This window comes from Durio zibethinus, chromosome 8 (assembly GCF_047325235.1).
Source record: "Durio zibethinus cultivar Kanyao isolate XHJ-2024 chromosome 8, ASM4732523v1, whole genome shotgun sequence".
NCBI classification, from domain to species: Eukaryota; Viridiplantae; Streptophyta; class Magnoliopsida; order Malvales; family Malvaceae; genus Durio; species Durio zibethinus.
Genome location: NC_143169.1, coordinates 30,135,125 through 30,142,075, shown reverse-complemented (window position 1 = coordinate 30,142,075; position 6,951 = coordinate 30,135,125).

Sequence of the window (6,951 nt, the reverse complement as noted above, 5' to 3'; positions counted from 1 at the left end):
TTGGCAAACATATTTATTTTTTAAATCTTTCATTAATTTTTGGAATATTATTAAATTAGTATTATTTTTATTGAATAGACTTGTATGATTAGAAATAGTTGTTTTATGAGAAAACAAATATCATAACGATTTGAGGCTGATATTTGTTCAAATATTCACAACTATTTAAACTGGTTTAGAAAATAGCTTTAGTTTTTAAATCCCTTGCTTAGTAATTTTTGAAATATTAATAGAATAGTATTATTTTATTTCAGATAAGTTTTTATGGACTGAAACAATTGTTTTATAACAAAACAAAAGGTCATAATGACTTTAAATCGATAATTGTTCAATAGTCAAATCTATTTAAATTTGTTTAGTAAACATATTTTGTTTTAAAATCTTTTGCTCATTAATTTTTTGAATGTTAATAAATTAGTATTATTTTATTTTGAATAAGCCTATATGAAATGAAATAATTGTTTTATGACTAAACAATAGGTGAAAACGATTTGAAATAGATAATTGTTCAATAGTTTTAACTATTTGAACTGGTTTGGTGAACACATTTTTTTTTAAAAATCTCTTACTTACTAATTTTTGGAATTTTATTAAATTAGTATTATTTTAATCCAAAGAAGCTTTTATGAAAAGAAACAATTGTTTTATGAAAAATCAAAAGGTTATAATGATTTTAAATAAACAATTGTTCAAATAATAATAACTATTTAAACTTATTCAGTAAACATATTTATTTTTTTAAATCTCTTTCTTATTAATTTTTTGAATGTCAATAAATTAGTGTTAATTTATTTTGAATAAACTTGTATAAATTGAAATAGTTGTTTTATGACTAAGCAAAAGGTTAAAACAATTTGCAATATATAAATATTTCAATAGTCTTAACCATTTGAACTGATTCGGTAAACAAAGTATTTTTTAAATATCTTACTTATTAATTTTTAAAATATTATTAAAATAATATTATTTTAATCTGAATAAGCTTATATGAACAAAACAATTATTCTATGACAAAAGAAAAGGTCATAACGATTTGAAATAGATAATCATTCATATAGTTTTAACTATTTGAACTGGTTTAGTAATTAGATTTATTTTTTAATTTTCTTGGTTATTAAGTTTTGGAATATTATTAAATTAGTATTATTTTATTTTGAATAAAATAATATGAATAGTCAAAACTATTCAAATAAAAGGTTATAATGATTTGAAATAAATAATTATTCAAATAGTCAAAACTATTTGAAATGTTTTGGCAAGTAGATTTACTTTTTAAATCTCTTACTGATTAATTTTCTAAATATTAATAAATTAGTATTATTTTATTTTGAACAAACTTATATTAACAAAAACAATTGTTTTATGACAAGACAAAAAGTAATAATGATTTGAAATAGATAATTATTCAAATAGTTATAATTATTTGAACTAGTTTGGCAAATAGAATTATTTTCTAAATCTCTTACTTATAAATTTTTGAAATATTATAAATTAGTTTTATTCTATTCTGAATAAGCTTTTATGAGTTGAAATAATTATTTTATGACAAAGCGAGAGGTCATAAAAATTTAAAATAAATAATTGTTCATATAGTCTTAATTATTTGAATTGATTCGGTAAATGGATTTTATTTTTTACATCTCTTAATTATCAATTTTCAAAATATTACTAAATTAATATTATTTTATTTCTAATAAGCTTGTATGACCAAACACAATTGTTTTATGATAAAACAAAAGGTTATAACAATTTGAAATAAATAATTATTCAAATAGTCAAAACAATTTGAACTGGTTCAGAAAATAAATTTATTTTTTAAATCTCTTATTAATTCTTGAAATCTTAATAAATTAGGATTATCTTATTTCGATTAAGCTTGTATGTTGAAAAAAAATTGTTTTATGACAAAACAAAAGATAATAATGATTTAAAATAGCTAGTTGTTTAAATGGCCATAATTATTTGAATTGATTCAATAAATTGATTTATTTTTTAAATCTCTTACTTATTAATTTTTAAAATAAAGTAGTATTATTTTATTTTGGATAAGCTTTTACGAATTAAAATAGTTGTTTTATGACAAAATAAAAAGGTCATAATGATTTTAAATAGATAATTGTTCAAATAGTCATAACTATTTGAACTTGTTCGGTAAACATATTTATTTTTTCAAATCTCATGCTTATTAATTTTTCAAATGCTACTAAATTAGTATTATTTTATTTCAAATAAGCTTGTATGAACTGAAACAATTATTATATAACTAAATAATAGGTCAAAACGATTTGAAATAGATAATTATTCTAATAGTCTTAACTATTAGAACTGGTTCAACAAACACATTTATTTTTTAAATCTCTCATTAATTTTTGGAATATTATTAAATTAGTATTACTTTTATCCAAATGGGCTTTTATGATTAGAAGCAGTTGTTTTATGAGAAAACAAATATCATAAAATTTGAAGTTGATATTTGTTCAAATATTCATAACTATTTAAACTGGTTTAGAAAACAACTTTAGGTTTTAAATCCCTTGCTTATTAATTTTTGAAATATTAATAGAATAGTATTATTTTATTTTGGATAAGTTTTCATGAATTGAAACAATTGTTTTATAACAAAACAAAAGGTCATAACAATTTTAAATAGATAATTCAATAGTTAAATATATTTAAACTTGTTCAGTAAATAGATATTTTTTTAAAAATCTTTTGCTCATTAATTTTTCAAATGTTAATAAATTAGTATTATTTTATTTTGAATAAGCTTGTTTGAAATGAAATAATTGTTTTGTGACTAAACAACAGGTTGGAATGATTTGAAATAGATAATTATTCAATAGTCATAACTATTTGAATTGCTTCAGCAAAAAAATTTATTTATTTTTTAAATCTCGTACTTACTAATTTTTAGAATTTTATTAAATTAGTATTATTTTAATCCAAATAAGCTTGTATAAAAAGAAACAATTTTTTTATGACAAAATAAATATTGTAACTATTTGAGATAGATAATTGTTTAAATAGTCATAACTATTTGAACTATTTTTGTAAGCAAATTTAGTTTTTAAATGTCTTATTAATTTTTAAAATATTAATATATCAGTATTATTTTATTTTGAATAATTTTGCGTGAACAAAAATAATTATTTTATGACAAAATAAAAGGTCATAATGATTTGAAGTAGATAATTATTCACATGGACATGACAATTTGAACTTATTCGATAAACAGATTTATTTTTTAAATCTCCTACCTATTAATTTGCAAAAGATTAATAAATTAGCATTATTTATTCCCAATAAACTTGTATGAATATAAACAATTGTTTTATGATGAAACAAAAGATCATAACTATGTGAAACAAATAATTGTTCAAATAGTCATAACTATTTCAACTTGCTCCATAATTTTTAAAAATTTTTAACTTATCAATTTTTGGAATATTAATAAATTAGTATTACTTTATTTCAAATATGCTTGCATGAACAGAAATAATTGGTTTATGATAAAACAAAAGTTCATAGGCTTTTGAAATAAATAATTGTCCAAATTGTCATAACTATTTGAACGTGTTCAAAAAAACAAATTTATTTTTAAAATTTTTGCTTCTTAATTTTTGAAATATTAATAAATTTATATTATTTTGTTTAGAATAAGCCTGTATGAACATAAACAATAATTTTATCACAAAACAAAATGTCATAACGATTTGAAATAGATAATTGTTCAAATAGTCAAACTATTTGAACTTATTTTGTAAACAGATCAAATTTTAAATCTCTTACTCAATAATTTTTGGAATATTAATCAATTAGTATTATTTTATTTTGAATAACCCTATATAAACTGATACAATTATTTTATGACAAAATAAAAGGTCATAATGATTTAAAATAGATAATTATTCAAATAGTTATGACTATTTGAACTTGTTTGGTAACCACATTTATGTTTAAAATTTTTTACTTATTAATTGTCAAAATATTAATAAATTAATATTATTTTAATTTGAATAAGCTTGTATGAACAAAACTTATTCTATGACAAAATAAAAAGTCATAACGATTTGAAATAAATAATTATTCAAATAGTCATAACTATTTGAACTTGTTTGGTAAATATATTTCCTTTTTAAAGCTCTTACTTATTAATTGTTTGAATATTAATAAATTTATATTATTTTAATTGTTCAAATAGTCATAACTATTCGAATTGGTTCAATAAACATATTTCTTTCTCAAATCTCTTACTTATTAATTTTTGATATATTAATAAATTAGTATTATTTTATTTCAAATAAGCTTGTATGATCAAAAACAATTGTTTTATAACAAAACAAAAGGTCATAACAATTTGAAATAGATAATTATTTAAATGGCCTTAATTATTTTAGCTAATTCAGTAAACAAATTTATTTTTTAAATCTCTTGCTTATTAATTTTAGAAATATTAATAAATTTGTATTATTTTTATTTTGTATAAGCTTGTATTAACTAAAACAATGTTTTATGACAAAACAAAAGGTCATAATGATTTTAAATAGATAATTGTTCAAATAGTACTAACTATTTGAACTTGTTCAATAAATAGATTTATTTTTTTAAATCTCTTATTAATTTTTTTAATGTTAATAAATTAGTATTAATTTATTGCAAATAAGCTTGTATGAATTGAAACAATTGTCTTATGACTAAATGAAAAGTTAGAACAATTTGAAATAGATAATTGTTTAAGTAGTCTTAACCATATGAAATGGTTTGGTAAATAAATTTATTTTTCCAATCTCTTACTTATTAATTTTTGAAATATTGTTAAATTTATATTATTTTAATTCGAATAAGCTTGTACGAACAAAAAATTGTTTTATGACAAAAAAAGGTCATAATGATTTGAAATTGATAGTCGTTCATATAATATTGACTATTTGAATTGGTTCGACAATTACATTTATTTTTAATTTTCTTGGTTATTAAGTTTCAAAATATTATTAAATTAGCATTATTTTATTCTGAATAAAATAGTATGAATAGAACCAATTGTTTGATGACAAAACAAAAGGTCATAACTATTTGAAATAGATAATTATTCAAATAGTTAAAACTATTTGAAATGGTTTGGTAAATAGATTTACTTTTTAAATCTCTTACTAAGTAACTTTTTAAAAATTAATAAATTAGTATTATTTTATTTCAAACAAACTTATATGAACAAAAACAATTGTTTTTATGACAAAACAAAAAGTAATAACATTTGAAATAGATAATTGTTTAATAGTTATAATTATTTGAATTGGTTCAATAAGTAGAATTTTTTTAAAATCTCTTCCATAAAAAATTTTGAAATATTAACAAATTAGTTTTATTTTATTCTAAATAAATTTGTACGAGTTGAAATAATTGCTTTATGACAAAAAAAAGTCATAATAATTTGAAATACATAATTATACATATAATCTTAATTGTTTGAACTAGTTCAACAAGCAAATTTATTTTCTAAATCTCTTAGTTATGAATTTTTAGAATATTATTAAATTAGTATTATTTTATTTTGAATAAATTTGTATGAACAAAAAAAATTGTTTTATGTCAAAACAAAAGGTTATAACAATTTGAAATAGATAATTGTTCAAATAGTTATAACTATTTGAACTGGTTTAGTAAACAGATTTATTTTTTAAATCTCTTACTAATTCTTGAAATATTAATAAATTAGTATTATTTTATTTCAAATAAGCTTGTATGTTGAAAAAATTTTGTTTTATGACAAAATGAAAGGTAGTAACGATTTGAAATAGATATTGTTCATCTGATTTGGTAAACTGATTCATTTTTTAAATCTCTTATTAATTTTAAAAATATTAATTAAGTAGTATTATTTTATTGTGGATAAGCTTCTTATAAACTGAAACAATTGTTTTATAACAAAACAAAAAGGTCATAACAATTTTAAATAGACAATTATTCAAATAGTCATAAATATTTGAATTTGTTCAATAAAAAAATTTATTTTTTTAAACTCTTGCTTATTAATTTTGGAAATATTAAGAAATTAGCATTATTTAATTTTGGACAAACTTTTGTAAACTGAAACAATTCTTTGATGTCAAAACAAAAAGTCATAACGATTTTAAATAAACAATTGTTCAAATAGTCATAACTATTTCAACTTGTTTAGTAAAGAGATTAATTTTTTCAAATCTTTTGCTTATTAATTTTTTGAATGTTAATAAATTTAGATTATTTTATTCTGAATAAGTTGATAAGATATGAAACAAATATTTTTAACTAAACAAAAAAGTCAAAATGATTAGAAATAGATAATTATTTTAATAATTTTAACTATTTGAATTGGTTCAGCAAACACATTTATTTTTTAAATCTCTTACTAAATAATTTTTGGAACATTATTAATTAATGTTATTTTTAACCAAATAAGCTTCAATGATCATAAACAATTGCTTTATGACAAAACAAGGATCTTAACGATTTGAGATTGATAATTTTTCAAATAGTCATAGCTATTTGATCTGGTTCGATAAACAGATTTATTTCTTAAATCTCTTGCTTATTAATTTTTGAAATATTAATAAATTAGTATTATTTTATTTTGAATAAACTTGTATGATAAAAAAAATTGTTTTATGACAAAACAAAAGGTCATAACAATTTGAAGTAGATAATCATTCAAATGGCCATAATTATGTTAACTGATTTGGTAAATAGACTTATTTCTTAAATTAGTATTATTTTATTCTATCTAAGCTTGTATTAATTAAAACAATTGTTTTATGATAAATCAAAAGGTTAGAACAATTTTAAATAGACAATTGTTCAAATAGTAATAATTATTTGAATTTATTCAGTAAACATATTTAGTTTTTTAAATCTCTTTCTTTTTAATTTTTTGAATATTAATAAATTGGTATTAATTTATTCTGAATAAGCTTG